General features: G+C 40.4%; 2 long non-coding RNA genes across 8 annotated transcripts in view; one reads left to right on the top strand and one right to left on the bottom strand.

The window, feature by feature from the left end:
* LOC137636154 (uncharacterized) overlaps nt 1-4,091 on the top strand; it is a 56,072-nt gene extending 51,981 nt beyond the window's left edge. For all 5 annotated transcript variants that reach the window (XR_011042964.1, XR_011042962.1, XR_011042963.1 and 2 more), the window contains one exon: nt 3,958-4,091. This is a non-coding gene — a long non-coding RNA (uncharacterized lncRNA). The remainder of the gene's footprint in view (nt 1-3,957) is intronic.
* Nucleotides 3,864-26,759, bottom strand: part of LOC137636155 (uncharacterized) — a 48,743-nt gene continuing 25,847 nt past the window's right edge. Inside the window, exons 3-6 of one of the 3 annotated variants that reach the window (XR_011042968.1) lie at nt 15,889-16,052; nt 9,464-9,625; nt 5,857-5,990; nt 3,864-4,166 (exon numbers count right to left, since the gene is read on the bottom strand). This is a non-coding gene — a long non-coding RNA (uncharacterized lncRNA). The remainder of the gene's footprint in view (nt 4,167-5,856; nt 5,991-9,463; nt 9,626-15,888; nt 16,053-26,759) is intronic. The other 2 variants (XR_011042967.1, XR_011042969.1) reach the window with 2 other exon arrangements.

Genomic DNA, 26,759 nt, shown 5'->3' with positions numbered 1-26,759 from the left:
GATATTCACTTTTCTTCCTTAACCTTTCATTCTCAACTACTCTCATCCTCAGTTCTTCCCTCAAAGCATTCATTTCTTCTTCCATACTGCTTGATTTCCTTTACACTTATAAACAATTGATGCTTAACTTGCTTGCTTGCTCTGTCACAGCAAATATGAAGAGAAATCTGTGGTTCTTGGACGAAAATCAGCCGATGCTTACTTATTTTCTACTTTACCTTTTTACATAATTGCACAATGACATGCATACAGTGTTGCATTCACTTCAAACTTACTAAAAATTTTCTAAAACACATTTCCCTCACTTTTCAAATGTGACAGTACAGTATATAGCTTCTTAACCCTTTCACCCCCAGGCTCTTTGGAAATTTCCAACCCTTAACCCCCAAGGAGTTATTTTTTTCCCAGCACATTTTGCAGTATATTTTTTTTAAATTGCTCTAACAGCCTTAATTTTTGTCATAGAGAGGTCAGGTTGGTCTCATTCTCTTGGAAAATGCCTGAATTTTCTCAAAGAATTGTCAAAAATATGAAAAAAAAAAAAATTTTATAGCATTTTTTTGCAAGGACGTACCGGTACGTCCATGGGGGTAAAGGGATGGGTTTTGTGAAACGTACCAGTACATCCTTTGGGGGTAAAAGGGTTAATCAACTCAATCCAATACAGTATATAGCTTCTTAATAAACTCAATCCAATGAATTTGAGCGAAATTCTATATTCATCAATCTCACGATACACACGTGCATTTTTAAACCTAGCAACCTTGGCACTCCAATATAAAATTTAATTGCATTGCCAAATGACTCCCACAATACATTGCAACACAATATTTGTTTTTACATGGACTGTATACAAATCTTCATCCTTTAACAAGTTAGATAAAAACAAAGATTGTCTACAAACTTCCCAGACTGTCTATTATATGCAAGAATGGATAATTTTTTTATTAATAGGATTATGTATTCAGCATTGCTAGAACCCAGATGTTAAAATTTATAAGGTGGTGTCAGTAGTTACTGGTAGGTGGCAAGGAAGCCTCACTCCCCTGGTGTAATACTGAATGGCCACTTTTTCAGCCGCCGGAAATTAGACGTACTATACTCCCAGCACTGTCGACTGGCATTTTTAATCTTATTCCTTTAGATAATTGTTGGAAGTTTGTTCTGTGCAAAGGATATTAATGAAGATGAAAGGTTTTTCTGTTTTCCAGACATTTGTAGCTAACTGACAGTTGTCTGTGTATCTTGCTTATATGGTTTCTTGTTCCTGTTTGACAGCATTACTGTTACTGTTTATTTCCTTATGCATGATAGGAGTAGCTACTGCTGCCGAGTTGAAGGGGAGGGTCACTGCCCTTATTGTCAGAATTTTCTTGTATACAGGTGGTTCTAGAATTTAGAGACTTATCTCCTGATAGTGCTGCCTCTTCATAGAGTACCGAGGATCTCTTTCCTCAGTGTGTCTTTGGCATCAGCCAGATGCCAGACAACTTCTTCTCTTCACTCACTTCCAGTCATAATGGAAGTGTTCCACCCTTCTTTTTGGACCAAGGCCTAGAAGACTGATCGATAGGAGTTGCGTAGGTTACCGTATCTCTCCTCATGGGAGAGACAGTACTGCCAAATGGACTTGCTTCACCAAAGACGAAAAATAAGACGAGACAATGCCGAGGACACTTGAGAGTGCTCCTTTTACTTATGACAAGCACTTCCTTACATGCTCATGTGCACCAACTAACATGCTAATTTACGCATGTGTAATCTTGCATTACTTGTGTTTGTGCTCATGCTCCTGCGCCTGCTTTGTTTTCGCTCACACTCCTTCACCCTTAGTTGTTTGCATGCCCATTAGAGCACTACTAGGCGTGTGCCTCTACCTTGGCTTGCTCAAGCACCCATGAGTTCTCTCCTGTGTGTTCTCCTACTCCTACAGGAGAGAGCTCTGGCATGTTTACTCGTAGCCTAGTTTATTCTCCTACTGGACAGGTGCCCTTCTACAGCAGGGCCCTCCTGCAGAAGAGTACCCTCACCTCTTCGTTCACCTTCTTGTGAGAGTGCACATTCTGCATTTCAGACGAGTGTTATAGCTGGGCTAGTAATGATAAAGGTAATAATAATAGGGGCTCAGCAGGTCAGGTCAGTAAATCAAGCTTGCCCACGGGACAAGAGGCATCTCACCTTGCATAAGTCGTGATGTTACTCCAGAATGAGGGGTAATGTCAAGTGGCCTTATTAACTTTTTTTATCTCCCCCTTCCTTGGGATGCAGTAATCACTATGTTATATGCTGGACCAGACAATGAATGTAGGTTGAGGTCCACATGATCAAACATCTTTTCTAAGTAGTAAGTTTGTTTAGAAGCTCCTCTCCCATCTTTCCTAATGAGGGGGTGAATAGATGTGTATGCACCCATGTTCTCGTATGACCCTACATGTAGACAGCATATCCCCCTCACAGATATAGGTTCTTCCCTTGACTGCATACTAGGCCATGGTTGTAATCTAGTGGCTAATTAGGAGTCAGGGCTTCATTGTCACCAGCCAGTAACACCTCGTTATAGATTTTAACAACCACGATCAAGCTTTGCTGAAAGTATACGCTTATTAAAGGACTTGGTTTTGTATATTTAGGGAAAATACAAATCACTTCAGATATTACAATCATTGATAAATCTTCGGTACAGTATAGCATTTCTCTATATGAAATCCTCTCGCTATTTGGTTCACACATCACAAATTTATTTGGGTCTGCTTTAAGTAGAGTTCATTCCCTGTTTTGATAATACACTGTAATTGCTCCAAATAAAGATGAATTAGTAGTCTCTTTGAATTACAAGTCTCTAATCTTTTGCAAACATCATGCTACTAATCTTAAGTCTATTTTGTTTAGGTAATTCCTAGTAATGCTATTAATCAAATTTTATATTAATTCCTAGTTTGTGAAGCTGGAAATGCCTATTAAAGCTTATCTGTTAAGGACATAGTATTTAGAAGGAAGGATTAATGTTCAGTGGTTTATTGATAAGTGTAGGATGTGTGATAATTTCCTGTGCAACCTTCTAATAACTAAATTTTTTCACCTGTATAAAGCATTCATATTTTCTGTATTTCCTCGCTCATGTTGAACAGGCAGACATAAGTCTTTTTATAGTTTATATATGTAATATCTGTTTTGGTGTTGTTACCATTTTCAAAATATTTTAATTGTTCATTACTTTTCATATTGTTTATTAACTTAATTTCTTTACTTGCTGGGGGTAATTTTCCCTGTTGGAGCCCTTAGGCTTATAACATTTTTCTTTTCCAACTAGGGTTATAGCTTAGCTAGTAATAATCATCATGTGGCAGTGTGACGTCAGCAACGTAATCCTAAGGAGGTTGGCAATCCTTGAAGTTTTACTGCTGCAGTGTGTGAAGCAGAAGGATGATTTCTTTGTGTCTTTCTGTTCCTGGAAAGGCACTAGGGACTCTCCTTTCCTTGGGAACTTATCACCTGTTTGTACTATCAATGGAGTGTGAGATATCTTCCCAGTTGGAGCGTCACCACTGGACTGAACGACTTTCAAGAACAAGTTCAAGTGCCTTGTTCACTTCTGCTGTTAAATCTTTGTGTTGGTGTACTGGGACTGGGTTGATATGATAAACAGAGAGAAGCATCTCTTCTGTTTTCCCTTCACACACACACATGGATGCTTACCCCTTTCATTCATTTAAAACTGATTTGTGTAGTTTTCCAATTAGTGGAGGGATTCTTGAAAGGAATTATCAGTACTTTATATTGAATAAAAAAAATACCATTTTAGTTTAAAGACTAAAGAATCAATATAAAGAACTCTGGGTTTTTATGGGTAAGAAAAATACAGAAAAATTTAATTTTCTTTATTAACTTACATTTAAAATCTTGATTAACTAGATGTATGTGTCTACTAATATATAACTGGTGTTAATTCCACTGCAGGACACTGGTAAAACCAAGAGGTTCATTAGCAGGAACGGTGGTAAAACCAAGAGGTTCATTAGCAGGAACGGTGGTAAAACCAAGAGGTTCATTAGCAGGAACGGTGGTAAAACCAAGAGGTTCGGCAGCAGGACACTTTGATAAAACCAAGAGGTTCATCAGCAGGAACGGTGGTAAAACCAAGAGGTTCGGCAGCAGGAACAGGGGATCTGGAAGAGACATTGTAAATTGAAGAAAGGCCAAAAAATAATTAACTAAAGCTTCAGTATTCGGTGTTAGTATATACAATCAAATGTAACATCATGACATATCTTTGTAATGGTAATTTACTGGAAGTGATAATGGTAATTTATTTAACACATTTTATAAACCATTGCCTCTGTAGTTTAACTAACACTTCCACTTGAAATTTCAATAATCACTTTAACAATACATGAAAATCTTTCATCAAAGTTAAATAACAATTTGTCCTAAAAAGCAGAGGTTATTGTAAAAAGTCATATCTTTGAAGCAGCTGAAGATATTTTTGTAATCAGAAGTAAAAAATGACTGAACATTTTTGTAATCAGAAGTAAAAAAGGACTGAACAAATCTATGAAAGTTTCTTGTGAATAATAAGTTAAATTTAGGAATATTTGTTACTAAAATTTTGATATCAAACATGAAAATAATTTTTCTGTAAATAATAATTTAGGAATAATTTCTAGTGAAAAAACTATACATGTTAAAATGACATTATTTTAATATCATAAATGAAAATAATTTATCTGCAAATAATAATTTAAGAATAATTTCTAGTTTGTTTTACATGTTAAAATTAAAAATATTTTTTTTCTGTAAATAATAATTTAGGAATAATTTCTAGTAAAAGACTATATATGTTAAAATTATTGTTCAAATAAAAGCAAAACACCAAAATGATAGAATCAAAAGGCGAGAATAGAACCATTAGTAAATTAGGTTACAAACTTGGATTTCAAGTTGCCAAAAAATAGCTGGATAAAACAAAATTGTAAACATGAAACAATTAAAATCCTATAAAACTTAAAAGAGCCAAAATAATTTTCAAAGTAAAACAAACTAGAAATAGTTTTATACTGAAAACTATAAGATAGTTCAAGGTTAGGAAAACAAAACAAAACAGGTTTATTTCTACAACAAGGTCAGAAAAAAATATAAAATTGGAAACCAATTCAGTGTTTTAAAATCCGAAACCAAGTAAAAACAGCAGAAACATCAGAACAGAAACAGATTTAAAATTAAAACAGCAGAAACAACAGAATCAGGAACCAATTTATACAGGAAACCTATTTCTTGACTATATCGGAAATTATTTTAAAACAACAGAAACCAACCAGATAAAATCAGACATCAGAATAAAACAACCAATTTGTTTTAGACTATAAAATCAGAAACCAGTTTAAAAGAAACAATTAAAATCACAATAAAATCAGAAACCAATTTAAGACTTGCAATTAAAACCAGATAAAATCAAACAATGTGGGTCCAACATAGTCGACATCTAAAAAGTGAAAAGTTTTCCATGGCAAAAAGAGTAAACGACTAAATAAACTTTTGATTTTATCTATTTCAAGTATGACAAAAATAACCTGATTCAGTAAAGACTAAGAACGAGCCATAAAATCCAAGTAAGAGAGAAAACTGTAAAGGGAGAACAATAATCAGAGTAATACGGATGAGTGTCATTGAGGATGACAGTCGTAGGCTTTTTGACTACTGACGAATCACTTGACATTCAAACCATCAGAGGACAATGGGATGATAGCGAAGAATTAAATTTCTTCGTAGTAGTGTGTAAAAGAAAAGAATAAAAGAAAAGAATAAAAAAAAGATTAAATAAATGGCTGTGAAGTTTATCATGTTAACTACGGTACTCACCAATTTGCTGCTTTTGTAAGGAATCATTGTTAGGGATTTGTGACCCCATAGAAGCAGTTCTTTCTTTTTATCCTCTGTTTATCATCTACGTTGAATAAAGCTCATTTTTTTCAACGCCTCAGCATGGTAAACCTCTGTAGGGGAAAATTTAACAGATTAGCATACATCATTCAAGTCAAAATTCATTTAACATGTACAGAACCAGTTACAAAGCCTATTTTCTAAAGTAAATCAAAATCATAAACAGATTTCTTCCATTATGCAAAGCTAAGAAAAAGTAATCTAAGGTCTCCACAGTCCCTTATATTCTTAAAAAAATAATCATTACTTTAAAGGCATAAAAAAGAAAATTAGAAAAAATAAACGGCATAGTCCCTTATTTTCTTTAAAAAAATAATCGGTACTTTAAAGGTATAAAAAAGTAAATTAGTAAAAATAAATGGTGTACTCTGGTATCTCCAAAAATTTATTTCAAATCACAACTAAATGTCCACCTGTTATCCACTGCAGAGAATATTAGATCCTATTGAAATAAGAGTAAAAAAGAAATTTATATAAAGTTTTTAAAAGTAATATGTATTTTTCCTAGCTATATAAACCTGAGGGATTGGTTGGTTGAAATTCAGGATAAGACCAAACTGGTTGTTCCTTTATCTTCCCTGGAAATGTCAGTCTGCATCATATGGATGAATATACCGTACAAGATTGGTAGGCAGTCAAAGGAGGGATACCTTTCCCCTAAGAAGAATGGGGTCCAGAAAAATACAGTATACTTGCTGTATGATAATTGGGTTGGTGTATATTCCATTATCTTCCCCCTTGCCTAAGGAGGATCTCTTGAATCTAAAAAATGGTGCTCAAAAGTGTAAACTTACAGGCATCAAGTTAGCTTCATCAAGTGATAATTTGATCACTTTGTCCCCCAAGAGAAGGGAAAGAAAGCATGGAGAAGAGCCATTCATTTTACCTTTCATTCCAGACTTCCATCCATGCATTACCACAGATAATATGCTTCCAGTCCTGTTTGGGAGATGGGCTGGCTATGCAACTACATGAGCAGCCAAGCACAAAAGTGACGTATTTGTGGGTATACAACTGTTGGTAGAAGATCGTGAAGGTTGTTTAGCATTCGCATACCCCAGTTTTCAACACTGGGAGATTCCTCTTTAAAGGCAAGTTGGGGCCCATGCCCATGACATCAGGAGTCCTGGTCTTAGCTCGTACCTCAACACTCAGAGATCAAGGTGTATGCTTTACAGATAATATTAAGAAGCCATAAGAGATTGTGTTTCTTGACAGCTCCTTCTTGGCTCTACCAGTGCTTAACCCTTTTAACCCCAAGGTAAGGTTAAATTTCAAGCACATTTTGCTATATATTTTTTTTAAATTGCTCTAACAGCCTTCATTTTTGTCATAGAGAGGTAAGGTTGGTCTCATTCTTTTTGAAAATGCCTGAAGTTAATCATAATGTTATCAAAAACATGTAAATAACAGTGTTTTGCAAGAAGTACCGGTACGTTCTTTGGGGACGAAAGGGTTAAGCAACGCAGAACCCTCACAGAACAGATAATGGAGAATAATCACTGGGGTCACCTCACCTACGCCCTCTATCACAGGAGACACTGGTACTGGGAACACAGTGGGTGACCTACCAGCTCCCTTAAACTACCTGCCACACCCTAGGAGGTCCAAGCCTCATTGTTAGCCATATGCACAGCAACATACGTGTTTCTTACCCTTCTATAGGGTACGGCAACCAATGGGGGAACCCTAAAAACACGCCAGTGAAGATCGCAGGATACTCCCATGGACAGAACCAGGGGCATATACAAAAGCAGTCAAACTCGATGAGGGAAAGAAAGAAGTAAAAGACTTCATCATTATGTTCTTGGGCGTTACCAAAACAGACACCGCGTAAGACTTGGCTCTCATTTTCCCCTTTAAAACATATGCCTACAGCCACAGTGTGCGTATCAACAGCCAGTTTTGCCATAAACTGGTTGTAGCATCCACCCTTTCCATTCATCACAGACACCAACAGCCAGCATTTACTTTCTGTCAAAAAGAAAATGAAAAAGATAAAAGCCCTTGTTCATGGAGCAACAGTAAGTCAATACTCATTGCGGCCAAACCCAAAAGTGAAAGGCTTCCAACTGGCAGACAGGTGGGGGCTTCTCGGTGTGCCCGCATCCTTAGAACTTTCCCTATTTTAAAGGGCTAAAGGCTTGTACTGTATATGCACAGGAACTACTATTATAATTGAAATTAAATATTAGTTGATGGTAAAGAGTAATTGAAGTAAGATTTATACAATCCATTGCTTTAAAAGAACAATTGAAGTAAAAAATTATACCCTTTTTTCTTTGAGAATCTTGGTGCAATTTACAGGTGAGAACAAACTACTGGTTAAATTATTGTTATACCTGCTAAGTAATTCAACAATGATAATGTTTAATAAAATAGATATTCAGTATATTGTCCCTATATCAAGGAAAACTTTTTAACAATTATCATTATTACTACATAACCTACAACTCAAGTTGGGAAAACAGGATCCTATAAGCCAACAGGCTCCAAAAGGGGAAAAAAAAGCCCAGTGAGGAAAGGAAATAAAGAAACAGATAGAACAGTGTGCGTGAATGTACCCTCAAGCAAGAGAACTCTAATCCAAGACAGAGCAAGACCATGGTACAGAGGCTGTGGCACTACCCAGACTAAAGAACAACGGTTCGATTTTGGAGTGTCCTAGAAAAGCTGCTTACCGTAGCTAAAGCGTCTCTTTTACGCTTACTATATGGGAACTAGCCACTGAACAATTACAGTGGAGTAGTTAACCACTTGAGTGAAGAATTTTTCAGTTACCTTAGTGTTGTCAGGTGGTAAAGGAAACAGGATAATGTGTAAAGAATAGGCCAGACTGTTAGTGTACAGTATGTGAAGGCAAAGGAAAATGAGCCATAATCAGATGGGGTTCCAATGTTATTACTGTACTATCTGGCCAGTCAAAGGACTCGATAACTCTTTAGCAGTAGTACCTCAGCAGGTGGCTGGTGCCTTGGTCAACCAACCTATCGATAACTCTTTAGCAGTAGTACCTCAGCAGGTGGCTGGTGCCTTGGTCAACCAACCTACCTACCCACTATTATACAAATAAGACACTCAAAAGACTGGTCAATATAAACATCTACAAACCTACAATTGGCACAAAGGGACGATTGCTGTGGCCTGATTGGTAACGTCTCTGCCTGGTGTTTGCCAGTCGTGGGTTCGAGTCCCGCTCAGACTCGTTAGTGCCATTAGGGTCTGCAACCTTACCATCCTTGTGAGCTAAGGTTGGGGGGTTTGGGGGAGCCTATAGGTCTATCTGCTGAGTCATCAGCAGCCACTGTCTGGCCCTCCCTGGTCCTAGCTTGGGTGGAGAGGAGGCTTGGGCGCTGATCATATAATATATGGTCAGTCTCTAGGGCATTGTCCTGATTGCTAGGGCAATGTCACTGTCCCTTGCCTCTGCCATTCATGAGCGACCTTTAAATCATGCAATAGTGCGTCTGTACTCAGTGAAGTCGAAGACAAAAGTGAAAAGCTCTCGACAGTTGACGCTACTCGCCTGCGTTCACCGCCTGTCATCAATTAATGGCTCTTCCAGTTCTGAAGACATGTTCTCCCTATATTTGTATTTGTTGTGGTGTTGGAACAAACAAACATTGACTTAGTTATATACGGTCAACAAGAAATGCTGATTCAGGCGTTCTCGACGCCCTTCGCCAATCTACGGAAGAAAAATATCGATTAGTTTTGAACTGGCAATGCATACCTATAATAAATAAAAATTAATCTCTTATTCTATTAATATTCAGGGTAGATACCAATCGTTTAACAGAAGGTACAGTATTTTCATACGAAATCAAGAGGATACTACATTTATAAAAAATTTAATAACCAATGGAGATAAAAAATAAAAAATCTTTTAATCATTTGTATTTTTCCTAACCTAATATGAGTATGATTTAAGCTAAGCTAGAATGGCCATTAAACTTTCAATGAGGAAAACAGACCTGGCTGCAGGAAGCCTTATAGCGTGGTTAAGGTGAAAAGTGCAAATTAAAAGATTTGTTCCTATAAATAACACAACCCTTCAACATTATAATAAGAGACTCATCCTTATAATGTGCAAATGCATAATAACAGAGATAAAATAATGAAATTACAGTAAATACAGTATGTCATTTTTCTAAGTTGTTTGATGTTTTTCAGTATCAAGATTTGACTAAGCCTCACCTCGAATTGGTCATTCAAAATTCAGATATAATTGAATCACCTGTTTTATAGCGTTTTCATTTCCATCATTAAAAATGCACTTCAGTTCATTTCAAATAAACTCATTTCAGTCATGGCCGACATTTATGAGGGGTTTAAACTGACTTAAAAAAATCACTAAAAAATCCTCATAGAAAAATCACTTTGCCACCTCATTTCAAATAAAAAAAATCCTCATTACAGTCATGGCTGACATTTGAGTACTACAAGCCTTATTTCACATAATAATTCAGAAACATTGACATTTTTACATGACCACAGTGTTCTTCCAAGAGAAGTCAAGTGTCCTAAATGTGTTAAGCCTGGAGGTATACGTTCAGACTGACACTACCAGCACTGTCACGCAAAAGTCCGCAAACCCGAAACTATAAGACGCATGGCGCAATTTGGGCCTTCCCCAACGGCTGGCCGTTCCGGAGCCGTTACTGACCGTCAAACGGAAACACAAGACTCCGACTGATAGGGCAGGACAATAAGGCATCCTCGATCAGCTTGATAATAATAATACAGGAGTTATGGAATTATGATACGTTAGATAATGATTACACGGCCGGCGTGTGCAGCCCATGCATGTACCTCTTGCTTAACCCTTTTACCCCCAAAGGACGTACTGGTACGTTTCACAAAACTCATCCCTTTACCCCCATGGACGTAGTGGTACGTCCTTGCAAAAAACTGCTATTTACATTTTTTTTGCATATTTTTGATAACTTTATGCGAAACTTCAGGCATTTTCCAAAAGAATGAGACCAACCTGACCTCTCTATGATGAAAATTAAGGCTGTTAGAGCAATTTAAAAAATAAATATTGCAAAATGTGCTTGAAAATAAAAAAAAATAAAAACGCCTGGGGGTTAAGGGTTGGAAAGTTCCAAATAGCCTGGGGGTAAAAGGGTTAAACAGAGGAGTGATGAGATTCTGTTAATGAGTGAATCGCGCCACGGCAGAGCAAAAACATTTGGCATGTGTAATATAAATCATAGGTAGTCATAATACAGTACATTGATAGTAACCCACGCAGATGGTGTGCACAGCACAGCCATGTAACACTTGCCAGAATAAATGAGCAACGCAATAATGTTTATTGGTAATAAACATGAAAAACTATTTTTTTTCTTTGGTATTCTTGTTTTGTTTTGTTATGTTGTTACCTTCCATAAAGCCATTGTTTTCCGATTACCACCGCCGTACATACCCCAACAGTAATGGGGGTCCCCAGGTGGGAATCGGGATAATGGGTGGTGGCAAAGGAAAACTAGGTATGTGCGGAAGATAACAGCAGAATAAGACATAAATCCAAGAAGAATAACAGAAAAAAATGTTTTTTTCATGTACAACTAACAGGACGAAGCAACACCAACAGAGTGACTGCGGCAGAGGTGCCTCTCTCCAGCAAAGTTTTCTATATCGGCCCGATTTCTATACGACGATTTAGAAAACTGGCTTAAGAGAATGATGTGCAATTTGCCACCACTCAAATGGATTTTTCTTCGCCATGGCTAATTTTACTTGCAATAAACATCATCTCACTGCTCCTGTATTCTGGCAAGCGGAACATAGATGTGCTGTGTAGGCCAACAGCTTGGGTAGCTATCAAAGTACTGTATTAAATTACCTATAGTTTATATGACATACCTGAAATGGATTTCACTCCGCCGTGGCTCGCTTCGCTCCAAATAAACATTACCTCATTGATCCTTTATTCTGGCAAGCAGTACACAAATCGCTACCTCATTGCAAGAGGGTCGTAACTCCAAATTCCTGATTTTTCAGGAGACGCATTTGAAAGTTGCTAAGTCCTATGAATTTGCTCATGTTTCACAAATCTTCTTAGTGCCATCTCTCGGCCGCTAATTCACCTAGATTCACGACTCTTTTACCAAACGATGCAGAATCAATTCGGCAATCTTGTACACCATATAACTCAAAACTAGCAAATTTGGAGTTACGACCCTCTTGCAATGAGGTAGCGAAATGAGCTATGCACGCCAGCCGTTTGGGTCATAACTAAATGTACCATAATCGCGTACAACCTATACTATTATTATTAAGCTGACCTAAGATGCCATACTGTCCCACCCTATCAGTCGAAATCTGCCGTTTCCGGACGACGGGCAGCAACAGCACCGGAACGGCCAGCCATTGGGGAAGCTCTCAAATTCCCCCATACACGTTTTAGTTTTGGGGTTACGTCCTATTGCGTGACACGGCCGGTAGCGTCGACCTGAACGCAGACTGCAAAGCTTGATTTAGGATCCTTGACTTCTCTTAGAAGAATATTATGATTATGTATAAGTGTCAATGTTTCTGAATTATTATGTAAAATAAGGCTTGTAGTACTCAAATGTCAGCTATGACTATAATGAGGAATTTAGATTTGAAATAAAATTGCAAAGTAATTTTTTTCTGAGGATTTTTGACTGAATTTTTTAATGAGAGATTTTGATAGTTTTTTTATTAGAATTTTTGACTGAAATTTTTAAGAAGAATTTTGACAGAAATTTTTAGAGGATTTTTTACTGAAATTTTTAAGAGGATTTTTGACTGAAATTTTTATAGAGGATTTTTGACTAAAATTTTTAGAGAATTTTTGACTGAAATTTTTAGAGGAATTTTGACTTGAAATAAACAAGCAGTGATTTTTTTTAAAGACTTTCATGAAAAAATAATTTTTATTTTCTTAATTGAAATACTGTACAGTATATCTAAATTGTGATGGCACAATTCAAGGTAAAGTTTAATCAAATTGTCAGATAAAGAAGACATGGAAAACATCAATAAAGAATTTAGAAAAATTTTATAATTACCGTAATTAGATTATTTTTATTTTTTCGCTGCGGCAGAGCAGCCCTCTCTGCAGCCAGTTTTCTAAAACGTCGTATAGAAATCGGGCCGATATAGAAAACTGTGCTCGGGAGGGCTACCTCTGCCGCGGACGGACTGTTGTTATTTTACTCTCCTAGTTCTGCATAAAAAAAAAAAAATTAAACTAATTTGTATTTTTCCTAACTACAAATCTGGAGCTCTTTACATAGGAGTATTACTTCGGCAATAGCTGAAACTAGCCATTAAAGCTTTTTGGAGGTGTAACTATCCTCTGCTAGTTAGCGGAGGGAGGCAGTGGGAGTAGACCAGCCACCCAGCTCACACCATGGAACTCGGCTATTAGAATTTATAACAGGGAATCAGTAGTTACTGGCTGGTGGCAGGAAAGCCCCTCCCCAAACACATTGAGTAGCTAGCTATTTGAACTTTAAAGACAAGGAATTGTAGTGTGGTTGAGCCAGGATCTGTAACTTAAGAGGACTCGGGTCTATGTATTGTAGTTTGGAAAAATACTTTTTATTCTAAAAATTTGTGATTTGTTCCTACACAAATACAAGCCCTCATTCTTTAATAGGAGACTTATCCTTACGAGGGAGGAAGTCGTGTAGCCAACTGGCAGATTTACCTTCCTGGGAAATGCCAAAGAACTTTGGTACTGAATAGGAGTAAAAGTGATGATTCATATCAGCCTCATAATGACTTGGACATGAAAATGAGGTAAATGTTTGGCTAAGTCCCTACTATGGACTGGTAGATCAAGGAAGACCCCAAGTACTTAAACTGATCCACCTCCTCAAGTAACTCTCCATTCAACATGACATTCAACCTTGCACCACCTTCCCTTCTCGTACATCTCATAACCTTACTCTTACCCACATTAACTCTCAACTTCCTTCTCTCACACACCCTTCCAAATTCTGTCACTAGTCGGTCAAGCTTCTCTTCTGTGTCTGCTACCAGTACAGTATCATCCGCAAACAACAACTGATTTACCTCCCATTCATGGTCATTCTCGCCTACCAGTTTTAATCCTCGTCCAAGCACTCGAGCATTCACCTGAACAAATATTAAGGAAAGAATAATGACTTGGACATGAAAATGAGGTAAATGTTTGCCTAAGTCCCTACTATGGACTGGTAGATCAAGGAAGAACCTATACCTGTATAATTGAAGTCAGCGATTTTAGCGTTATTGAAGCATTATAAACGACATAGAGGCTGTTTAGTAATGGCAAGTATATTCTGTAAGTTAGCGAGACGTTTTGATTGTCTTTGCCTCTTTGACGTGATGAAATTCTTACCAAAACAAAGGAAAACAGATGTGAAAAAGGGAATGTCAGAGGAAAACAAAAACGTGAACTAAAACGTGTACAGGTATTAATTTCTGGCACTGTTGTTTTGTTAGTTCTTTATGCATGCTGCAAAAGATTTTTCATAACTCTGACCATCCTTTGCATCCAGATCTTCACAGAACGTACCATCCTGTACTGTGTATGTGAAAAGATGAATCATTTTAATGAAGTTAACATGAACAAATATTAAGGAAAGGATAATATTAAAACAACATAGATGAACTATGTTAATCAAGTTAGGATATGTTGCTTAAATGTACGGTCATATGAGAACGCGGCTGCATACATTTGTCTATCCTCCCCTTCATCCAGGAGGATAAGGGAGATAATTTTGAACTAACTTATTGCTAAGAAACGTTGCTTGATCATGTGGCTCAAATGCATCTATCATCTGGTCCAACAAATAATGGAGTAACTGCTGCACCCTAGGGAAGAGGTAAAAAGCCAGTCGATCTTACCTTCCTTTCTAAACTCACGTCACAACTGTCAATTTTTAGACCGAAAGATGACTATTTTCAGCTAAAAATCAATTACCACATGACTCTCACCTTTATACAAATTCCAGGCTTGGGTTAAAAAAAGAAGAATGGATTATTAATTACTTCCTCCTCTTAAAACATAGTTAAACTTACAGAAAACTTGGAAGAGCAAAGAGAATTGGTGTCATGTAAAAAACCAGAGGTGATGATGGAAAATGTAAAGAATCAGCAAATGCTACACCTTTTTAGAGCCTTTACTCAAAGTGACAAATGCTACACATCTTTAAAGCCTTTACTCAAAGGCTAAGTTGGCCATGACAACTTGTATATGCCCTTTGCTAATTCTTAAAGCTAAATGCTTCATCCCTTACACATCAGGCATATCATCAACCCATACCTCAAAGTAATTCCCTATACTGTACCTAAAAACTGTAATTAATCCCTATAGCAAAACTGTATTGCTGTGCTGTACTACAGTAAATAGAGCACTTGATCTGTACTTATTCACATAGTATACAGTACTGTATAAATCTAGAATACAACTATGCTAGTCATCAAATACTATAAAATATTTTAAAAATCACCACAATGTAAAGTAGAACACAAACCTTATCTTGCAATGAAATTTATAGCAAAGAGAATTAAAATAAAGTGGTTCCAAATTCCACATGATATATAACATAATACATTTTAACCCTTTTACCCCCAGGCTATTTGGAAATTTCCAACCCTTAAATCCCAGGGGGTTATTTTTTTCCCAGCACATTTCGCAGTATATTTTTTTTAAATTGCTCTAACAGCCTTAATTTTTGTCAGAGAGAGGTCAGGTTGGTCTCATTCTCTTGGAAAATGCCTGAATTTTCTCAAAAAAATTATTAAAAATATGAAAAAATAGAATCTTATAGCATTTATTGCGAGGACGTACCGGTACGTCCATGGGGGTAAAGGGATGGCTTTTGTGAAACGTACCAGTACGTCCTTTGGGGGTAAAAGGGTTATCAAGGATTTAATTGCTAAATGTATATTTTTATTGAAAGGATAAAAACATCAGCTACTTACTGATCAACCATATTTACCTCTTCTTTCTTCAGAACACCGAATTCACCGTTAATGAGCCATCATAAAAAATTACTGTTCTTGCGAACATTACTTGTATGTTCCTTTATGTTTACTTCTCAAGAGAAGATCATATCCTTCATGATCACAATTTTTTAACAAGTAACCTGGAATATACAGAAAAATTAGAAATCGCACATAAAAAACAATTTAAATGAACAATAGCATAGTACAGTATTAATGTGGCGTATAAATTAGCATAGCATAAAACTAATTCCAAGAATATACAAACAAGTCTTTATTAAATTATACAACTAACTTTTTGATGACTAATTTCCTCTTAAAGGGTTAAATATTAAAATATTTTTCTTCATCAGCTGATTTTATGGGATTTAGAGCGAAAAGGCTTTTCTTTATCAGCCACATGACCAAATAAAAATTTGTGGTATTAAATATGAAAGGAGATTTATCCGGACTAAATATTTGACATCCAGGATAAATGATAATTACAGTACAGTATTACCGATTCTTTTCATTATTAATCATTATTCATCCGGATGGGTTAACAATACTGAATCACATAAGGTACTGTACTACTAACTAATGGCATCCATAACACTTCCAAAAAAAATATTCCTTAGTCACAAATAACCAATTCAATATATAGACTAACATTGGGTTTTCCAAGTCTTGAAACTCTGGGGTCAGTATGAAGAGTATTTCAAACACAAAATATCCATGAATCAAGAGGACAACCAGAGAACCAACCAAGAAACCAAAAAAGATAAAATTGACATGGCTTGGTGGGAGCCTGTGTAGGGTGACGGCCAGATCCGTTTTCATTCATAGAAAATGGGAATATTATAAAGTGGGGTGGACTGTGGCCGTCATTCTAAAATCGAGTTCGTAGAAAACTGGAATATTCTGAACTGTGGCCGTCGTTCTAAAAACGATTTTGGCGGGAGAAGCTAACTTAAAAAACCCACCTAACCTATGTGAAAAGCCGTATCCTTACCCAGGGGGGCTTCTAGATACGGCACAAGAATAAAATTGCTCATAAAATATCCTACTTATCAATCATACTAAATGGATCCTGTATCTGCAGATCTTCCACATATATGTCTAAACATGTATTCATGAAGAATACTATGAAATAATATCTGATAAAAAAGCATTGATGGCATTTCATCAAGCCATGTTACTCTAAGGAAATCGGTTAGTTTATTAATTGCACTGTATTTCCGTAAATTCGGTGGAAAGCATAGACGTCCAGGCCAGCCCATGGATATTAAAATGCATCCTCTAATGACACTGCCTGATCCAGAACTGGTGATCAGGAACTTTGGAGCTTCTTGTGGAGTCTCGTCACAAAGAGGCAGATCATTGGGATGCAAAAATAAGTCAATAGGCTCCTCACCCCTTGAGGATTAAAGGACTAATCCAATCTGACCACTTGTCCTTGTCGACTTAGGGTGTCGACGATAAATTACTTTTATTGGGAATGACTATTCCCGACAGTTCGACTGCTTTGTTCAGTGCCTACTCATTAGCCAGCATCGCCAACTTGATGAGGTGCTTTGAAACATACAGTACTGTACTTCCTTTCTTGTTGACATATACTACTACAGGTGGTGTTGTTGCTCATCCAATCAACAGAGTGACCAATCAGATCTTATTAGAATGACTGCAGTGTCAAGAACGCTGCTTTCAGTTCCAGAAGGTTGATGTGCAGGCTTTTTTCTTCTTGTGACTAGCGACCTGCGATGAACTGGCTCCTTAAATGGACACCTGAACTTTCTTTTAAAACATAGAAAAAAGAAGCAGCACTGGTGAAGGGCACTCCTTTCGAGAGATTCATATCCCTCAGCCATCCATCTTGATCAGACATCACTTCTTGTTTCATTGCTGACCATCATTTCCTCAGACATCACTCAAGTGACTGCTGATGTAAACTGCAGTAAGGGATGAGTTTCTCTGATGATGACAGATGATCCAGTAAGTACTGCTGACGTGCTGGGAAATGTTAATGGCGTAGAAAAGGGCATGCTACTCATGCGACTCTTGGGACCCAATTATAAGATGGAAAGACTCGTCCACTAACATCTTTTGATATTCCATCCTCTGTTAGGGTATGATGCTGAATTTTTCTAGATTTACCATGATCCCTAGATCATGGCAGAAGGAGAGAAGTTTGTTCTGATGTTGAAGGAGTTGCCTCCATGAGAATGTAAGGATTAGCCAATCGTCCAGGTATCTCAGTGGCCGAATCCCATTGGCATGCTCCAAAGTAGATATGCTTGTGAAAACTAGAATGAATACTTAGGAGGCAGTCAACTGTCCACAGCACAGAACTTTTACTTTGAAGATTGATGAACAGGGATCTGGGAACATGCATCTCAATGGCCATTCTTACTGTGCTTGCTATATCAATCTTGAATACATTTTGTTACATAAACTTGTTCATGGTGGAAGGGTCAATTGCAGGTCTCCAGCCTCTTGTTGATTTTTCCATTAGGAATAGACAACAGTATAAGCCTGGAGACCCATCCTAGACTACTTGTAGTGCATCTTTTCCCATCATCTTTTGGGCTTTTCCTTGAAGAATTACATCTTTCTGAGAATTCTGGTGGTATGACGACAATCTTGCTGCCACAGTCTGAGTGAGAGGAGAACGAGAGTTAGAGAACGGGAAGTGGTATCAGTGTCTGAGGACCTCCACTGTCCAGTCCTCTGCCCTGTAGTAATGCCCTTTGCCTACCATAATGGGTTATAGCTCCCCTTCTACCCCTTCCCCTTATGCACTGGACAAAACAGGGATGTGAGAGTTGTAGTGAATCCATTGCTCTTTTAATAGACTGCATTGTTGGTGTTGATACCCTAGCTTTCTGAGCTATAGGGATCTACTTAAAGGATGGTTTTAAGACAGTCATAGCCATATTTATTGGGGTTGGTCCTGGTGTTACAGATATATAAAAAATGACAGCACAACGGAAAAGTGAGTCCTTGGTGGAGTTCCTCTACTTTTCCACCGTTCCTTCTACTTCTCTGTGTGGAAAAAAAAAGAACCGAGCTCTGGCTAATTAGGGCGTTTCTCGAAGCCAGAGCCTCTAACCTAAGGAAGGCCACATTTTCCTTAGGACATCGCCCATGTCTGCATCGTCATTTCAAAGAACTATGTCTTAGGTTCACCTACAGGAGAATGGGTACAGTACTGTACTTGTGTCTTTATGGAAGGCAGGTAAACGCAAATCGCTCTGGGCTTGCCTTAAGGTTACATAAGTATCGTCATCCTTTGTCGCCTTCCCTTTGGAGGACACCGACAGCCAAGGATCAGAAGCCAGAGTTCAACCAGGAGAATGATGAGGTCCCGGGGATTTCTTATACTACAAGGATGACTCAAAAGGAGAAGAATCTGATTTGCTTGGCGCGCTCTCTCTCTCTCTCTCTCTCTCTCTCTCTCTCTCTCTCTCTCTCTCTCTCTCTCTCTCGTCTTTACACCAAAATATTTATACTCCTGCCACTAGGAGGACAATGACTTACATTTCTCATATGACGGAGACTGTAAGCAGTCATGACCTCAGCATAAAGGGCACAGCAGATGGGAATCTACACGGACAACTTGCTCATGACTGTTACGCACCGCCTGACAAATATTCCTGGGCATGACTGCATGCCTAAACATGGTTTCTCCATTTAGTAGGTAGTAGGTTGGCCAGGGCACCAGCCACTCATTGAGATACTACCACTGGAGAGTTATGGTGTCTTTTGACTGGCCAGATAGTACTACATTGGATCCTTCACTATGGTTACGGTTCATTTTCCTTTTGCCTATACAGTCCCACACCGAATAATCTGGCCTATTCTTTACATATTCTCCCCTGTCCTCGTACACCTGACAACACTGAGATTACCAAACAATTCTTCTTACTGTACTGTAATTGTTCAGTGGCCACTTTCCTCTTTGTAAGGGTAGAAGAGACTCTTTAGCTGTGGTAAGCAGCTTTTCTAGAAGGGCACTCCAAAATCAAACATTGTTCTTTAATCTTAGGTAGTGCCATAGCCTCTGTACCATGGTCTTCCACTGTCTTGGGTTAGAGTTCTCTTGCTTGAGGGTACACTCGGGCACACTGTTCTATTTTGTATCTTATTTCTCTTCCTCTTGTTTTGTTAAAGTTTTTATAGTTTATAAAGTGATATTTATTTTAATGTTGTTGCTCTTCTTAAAATATTTTATTTCTCCTTGTTCCCTTTCCTCACTGAGCTATTTTCCTTGTTGGAGCCCCTGGGCTTATAGCATCCTGCTTTTCCAACTAGGGTTGTAGCTTAGCAAGTAATAATAATAATAATAATTACATTACTTATACAGCCTGAAAAAGAAAATGTAAAACTAAGAGCCAAATGTGGAACACTTAGCGCACATATATACGTCTTTGAGGCTAAAGTCAGTCGTTATTCGGTTAGCTGACAGGGAGGGGCGGGACTCCTCTACCCTCCAGAAACTACCGACACCTTGTTAAAAAATGTTATTTTTATTAATAAAATAAATTTTTGAATATACTTACCCGGTGATCATATAAGCTGTCAGCTCTGCTGCCCGACAGAAAAACCTAAGGACAAAATACGCCAGCGATCGCTATACAGGTGGGGGTGTACATCAACAGCGCCATCTGTCGAGCAGGTACTCAAGTACTCCATGTAAACACAGAACCAATTTTCTCCTCGGTCCACTGGGTCTCTATTGGGGAGGAAGGGAGGGTCCTTTAATATATGATCACCGGGTAAGTATATTCAAAAATTTATTTTATTAATAAAAATAACATTTTTCAATATTAAACTTAGCCGGTGATCATATAAGCTGATTCACACCCAGGGGGGTGGGTAGAGACCAGCATTACATGTTTACATTATTAAGAGCTAAGTATTTTGTATTTCATTTTAGCAGTTATTCAAAATAACAAACATAAAATAAATAAGTACCTGGTAAGGAAGTCGACTTGAACAATTACTCTGCCTTTTTAAGTACGTCTTCCTTACTGAGCCTCGCGATCCTCACAGGATGCTGTGCGACTCCTAGGAGCTGAAGTATCAAGGGTTGCAACCCATACTAAAGGACCTCATCAAAACCTCTAATCAAGGCGCTTCTCAAGAAAAGAATTTGACCACGCGCCAAATCAACCAGGATGCGAAAGGCTTCTTAGCCTTCCGGACAACCCAAAAACAACAATAAAAAACATTTCAAGAGAAAGATTAAAAAGGTTATGGAATTAGGGGAATGTAGTGGTTGAGCCCTCACCCACTACTGCACTCGCTGCTACGAATGGTCCCAGGGTGTAGCAGTTCTCGTAAAGAGACTGGACATCTTTAAGATAAAAAAAGACGCGAACACTGACTTGCTTCTCCAATAGGTTGCGTCCATTATACTCTGCAGAGATCTGTTTTGTTTGAAGGCCACTGAAGTTGCGACAGCTCTAACTTCATGTGTCCTTACCTTCAGCAAAGCATGGTCTTCCTCATTCAGATGGGAATGAGCTTCTCGTATCAACAGTCTAATATAATAGGAAACTGCATTCTTCGACATAGGTAAAGAAGGTTTCTTAATAGCACACCATAAAGCTTCTGACTGTCCTCGTAAAGGTTTAGTTCGTTTTAAATAGAACTCAAGAGCTCTAACAGGGCACAAGACTCTTTCTAGTTCATTTCCAACCAAATTAGAAAGGCTTGGAATATCGAACGATTTCGGCCAAGGACGAGAAGGTAGTTCGTTTTTGGCTAGAAAACCAAGCTGCAAAGAACATGTAGCCGTTTCAGATGAAAATCCGATGTTCCTGCTGAAGGCGTGTATCTCACTGACTCTTTTAGCTGTAGCTAAGCAGACGAGGAAAAGAGTCTTTAAAGTGAGATCTTTAAAGGAGGCTGATTGTAGCGGCTCGAACCTTTCTGACATAAGGAATCTTAGTACCACGTCTAAATTCCAACCTGGTGTGGCCAAACGACGCTCCTTCGAGGTCTCAAAAGACTTAAGGAGGTCCTGTAGATCTTTGTTATTGGAAAGATCTAAGCCTCTGTGACGGAAGACTGCTGCCAACATGCTTCTGTAACCCTTGATCGTGGGAGCTGAAAGATATCTTTCCTTCCTCAGATATAAAAGGAAGTCAGCTATTTGAGTTACAGAGGTACTGGTTGAGGATACTGATACTGACTTGCACCAGCTTCGGAAGACTTCCCACTTCGACTGGTAGACTCTAAGAGTGGATGTCCTCCTTGCTCTAGCAATCGCCCTGGCTGCCTCCTTCGAAAAGCCTCTAGCTCTTGAGAGTCTTTCGATAGTCTGAAGGCAGTCAGACGAAGAGCGTGGAGGCTTGGGTGTACCTTCTTTACGTGTGGCTGACGTAGAAGGTCCACTCTTAGCGGAAGTGTTCTGGGAACGTCCACTAGCCATTGCAGTACCTCGGTGAACCATTCTCTCGCGGGCCAGAGGGGAGCAACCAACGTCAACCTTGTCCCTTCGTGAGAGGCGAACTTCTGCAGTACCTTGTTGACAATCTTGAACGGGGGAAATGCATAAAGGTCTAGATGGGACCAATCCAATAGAAAGGCATCTATATGAACTGCTGCTGGGTCCGGGATTGGCGAGCAATAATTTGGGAGCCTCTTGGTCATTGAGGTTGCAAAGAGATCTATGGTAGGTTGGCCCCATGTGGCCCAAAGTCTCTTGCATACTACATTCTTGTGAAGGGTCCATTCTGTTGGGATGATTTGACCCTTCCGACTGAGGCGGTCCGCCATGACATTCATGTTGCCTTGAATGAACCTCGTTACTAGAGACAGGTTTAGATCTCTTGACCAGGTGAGGAGGTCCCTTGCGATCTCGTACAACTTCAGAGAATGGGTCCCTCCTTGCTTGGAGATGTACGCCAAGGCCGTGGTGTTGTCGGAGTTCACCTCCACCACCTTGCCTAGAAGGAGGGACTTGAAGCTTTTCAAGGCCAGATGAACTGCCAGTAGCTCCTTGCAGTTGATATGTAACGCTCTTTGCTCCGCGTTCCAGGTGCCCGAGCATTCCCGACCGTCTAATGTCGCACCCCAGCCCGTGTCCGATGCGTCCGAGAAGAGAACGTGGTTGGGGGTCTGAACAGTCAGTGGCAGACCCTCTCTGAGGTTGATGTTGTCCTTCCACCAGGTCAGTGATGACTTCATCTTCTCGGAAATAGGGATCGAGACCGCTTCTAGCGTCTTGTCCTTTCTCCAGTGAACAGCCAGGTGAAATTGAAGGGGACGGAGGTGCAGTCTCCCTAACGCAATGAACTGGTCCAGTGATGAAAGCGTCCCTATCAGACTCATCCACTGTCTGACTGAACATCGGTCCTTCATTAGCATGTTCTGGATGCATCCTTGGGCTTGACTTATTCTGGGGGCCGACGGAAAAGCCCGAAAAACTTGACTGTGAATCTCCATCCCTAGGTACACTATAGTTTGGGATGGGACCAGTTGGGACTTTTCCATATTGACCAGGAGACCCAATTCCTTGGTCAGATCTAGAGTCCACTTTAGATTCTCCAGACAGCGACGACTGGACGAAGCTCTTAAAAGCCAGTCGTCCAAATAGAGGGAGGCTCTGATGTCTGCTAAATGCAGGAATTTGGCAATATTCCTCATCAGTTTCGTAAAGACAAGAGGCGCCGTGCTTAGGCCAAAGCACAGGGCTTGAAATTGGTAGACAACCTTCCCGTAAACGAACCTTAGAAAAGGTTGGGAATCTGGGTGGATGGGAACGTGAAAGTAAGCGTCCTTGAGGTCTAAAGAGACCATCCAGTCTTCCTTCCTGACCGCTGCTAGAACAGACTTTGCCGTCTCCATGGCGAACGTCTGCTTGGTGACAAAGACATTCAGAGCACTGACGTCTAGCACCGGTCTCCACCCTCCTGTCTTCTTTACCACTAAGAAGAGACGGTTGTAGAAGCCCGGGGATTGATGGTCCTGGACTTTGACTACCGCTCCCTTTTCTAGTAAGAGAGACACCTCTTGCTTTAAAGCTAGTCGCTTGTCCTCCTCTCTGTACCTGGGAGAGAGGTCGATGGGAGTCGTTGCTAGAGGGGGCTTGCGCAAGAATGGGATCTTGTACCCCTCTCTGAGCAACTTCACAGATTGTGCATCTGCGCCCCTGTTCTCCCAGGACTGCCAGTAGTTCTTGAGTCTGGCTCCCACTGCTGTCTGAAGAATGTGGCAGTCAGACTCTGCCTCTAAAGGACTTGGTACCTTTCTTCTTGCTCCCACGTTTCCCTTCGGTGCGAGCACCTCCTCTGCTGGAGGCTCTGCCACGAAAGGGCGGAATGAATCTTGACGCTGGAGTATCCATCCTGGGTCTAGACACGGAAGGCAAAGGGGTGGCTTTGCGTGCAGATGACGCAACCAGGTCATGCGTGTCTTTTTGAATCAAGGAGGCAGCAATCTCCTTGATCAACTCCTCTGGGAAAAGGCACTTCGAGAGAGGGGCAAACATAAGCTCCGACCTCTGACATTGAGTTACTCCAGCTGACAAGAAGGAGCAAAGGTTTTCTCGTTTCTTGAGGACCCCGGAAACGAACGAAGCCGCAAGCTCACTGGAACCGTCCCGTATGGCCTTGTCCATGCAGGACATAATGAGCATGGACGTTTCCTTGTCAGAAGGGGAGGTCTTCCTGCTCAACGCTCCCAAACACCAGTCCAAAAAGTTGAACACTTTGAACGCTCTGAACACTCCTTTCATCAGATGATCTAAATCTGAAGGAGTCCAACAAATCTTGGAGCGTCTCATTGCCAGCCTGCGGGGAGAGTCTACTAGACTTGAGAAGTCGCCCTGGGCAGAGGCAGGAACTCCCAAGCCGAGAACTTCTCCCGTGGCATACCAGACGCTCGATCTGGAAGCGAGTTTCGCAGGGGGAAACAAGAATGCTGTCTTCCCCAGGTGCTTTTTGGACTGCATCCAATCTCCCAACACCCTTAAAGCTCTCTTGGACGAGCGGGCGAGGACGAGCTTCGTAAAGGCAGGCGCGGATGACTGCGTGCCTAAAGCGAACTCAGATGGAGGTGAGCGTGGGGCCGCAGAAACAAACTGATCTGGATATAAGTCCTTGAACAGTGCAAGTACTTTTCTAAAGTCCAGGGAGGGAGGCGTGGTCTTGGGTTCGTCGATGTCCGTGTGCGGGTCGTCAAGGTGTGCAGCGTCGTCATCATCAGAGAGTCCATCGTCTGAAAGCTGAAGAGGAAGCGGCAAAGGAGTAGGCATTGGCTGGTCAGCTGAGTCCGGCAGCACGGGTGCATGCGTGACTGCACTGGACGCAACGTCATGGAACTGTTGGTCAGTCTGAGAGCAGGCAACAACCATAGCTGCGCGGTGGCGCAAAGCGCCTACTCCCGACTGTATAGTCTGCTGTGGGCGAGTAGGGGTAACCACAGTGGGTTGCGGAGGTTGACGCACCGCGTCAAAACAAAACAACTTAGGTTGTTGTTGTTGTAACTCGCGAACGTCAACGGAGGGTTCCGTGCGTCGGCGAACGTCAACATGCGGCTGGCAGGGTACAGTGCGCATGGGTGGCGGGACTCTCACAGCTGGAGTGCGGGAGAAGGTAGCCTCAGCGTCAACTGGACGCACAACCGTGGTTGGTTGTAGACTAACGGGTGCAGCGTCAACCTTTTCCGCACGAAAGTCCTGCATTAACGAAGACAACTGTGTCTGCATGGTCTGCAGCAAAGCCCACTTAGGGTCTACAGTAGCAGGTGCGGCAACAGACTGTGTTACTGCCTGTTGCGGTACCGCTTTGCCTCTCTTAGGAGGTGTGCAGTCATCTGAAGACCGCAGCGAGTCCGAACTGACCCAGTGGCTATAACTGGGCCGTTGGACTTGCGCGGAAGGGACCTTGCGTTTGAGAGGTCGTGAGACCTTGGTCCATTGTTTCTGCCGAGAAAAATCTTCCGCAGACGAGGAATGAATGGGCTCTCTCGTCTTCTTGTGGGTGGGGCGATCTTGGCAAGATACGTCCGAAACGACGGAGGGAACGTCTGTCCGCTGATTAAAGCCTGTCGAACCCTTTGGTCGTACGACATTGCTTCTCCCCTGGGCTTGGGAGCTTGCAAGAGGTCCCGGACTGGGAGGATGACAGGCACGAACAGACGCACCCTCAAGCGCAACACTAACACTTTTCACAACACTTCCACTCACTAGGTCACTACCCACTGCACTCTTACCCTTCAACTCCCTGACGTCTGCCATGAGTTGGTTACGGTCACTCGCCAATGACTCGACTCTCTCACCCAGAGCCTGGATGGCACGCATCATATCTGCCATCGAAGGTTGTTGAGTGCTAGAAGGGGGATCAGGAGCAACCATTACAGGGGAAGGAATAGGTTGTGGGGCATGGGGAGAGGAAAAATCAACTGAGCGAGATGAACTCCTCCTGACTCTATCTCTCTCTAGCCTACGTGAATATTTCAGGAATTCGAGAAAATCGAATTCCGAAAGCCCAACGCATTCCTCACACCGATCTTCCCATTGACAGGATTTACCCCGACAATTGGAACAAATGGTGTGAGGATCGATAGAGGCCTTCGGAAGACGCCTTGAACAGTCCCTAGCACTACACTTCCTGTATTTAGGGACTTGAGAAGGGTCAGCCATCTTGAATTAGTCAAAGGGGAAATTCAAAATCTATCCAAGTCGTCAACAAATAATCCAAAATTCAATCAAAGAATGCAAGGAAGTATTGAAGATAACCTCTGCAAAGCGAAAGCTAAAAACTAGAATTGAGTACTTCACCAAAATCTGTGAAAATCAATCCAGTAAGCAACAGCGTATTTAGTAGGTCTTGCCAGTGGCACGACAGAGAGAAAATTGGTTC

This window comes from Palaemon carinicauda, unplaced genomic scaffold, assembly GCF_036898095.1.
Source record: "Palaemon carinicauda isolate YSFRI2023 unplaced genomic scaffold, ASM3689809v2 scaffold241, whole genome shotgun sequence".
Classification (NCBI taxonomy): Eukaryota; Metazoa; Arthropoda; class Malacostraca; order Decapoda; family Palaemonidae; genus Palaemon; species Palaemon carinicauda.
Note: the sequence above shows the minus strand (reverse complement) of the source record. Positions and strands in the feature narration are given on the sequence as shown.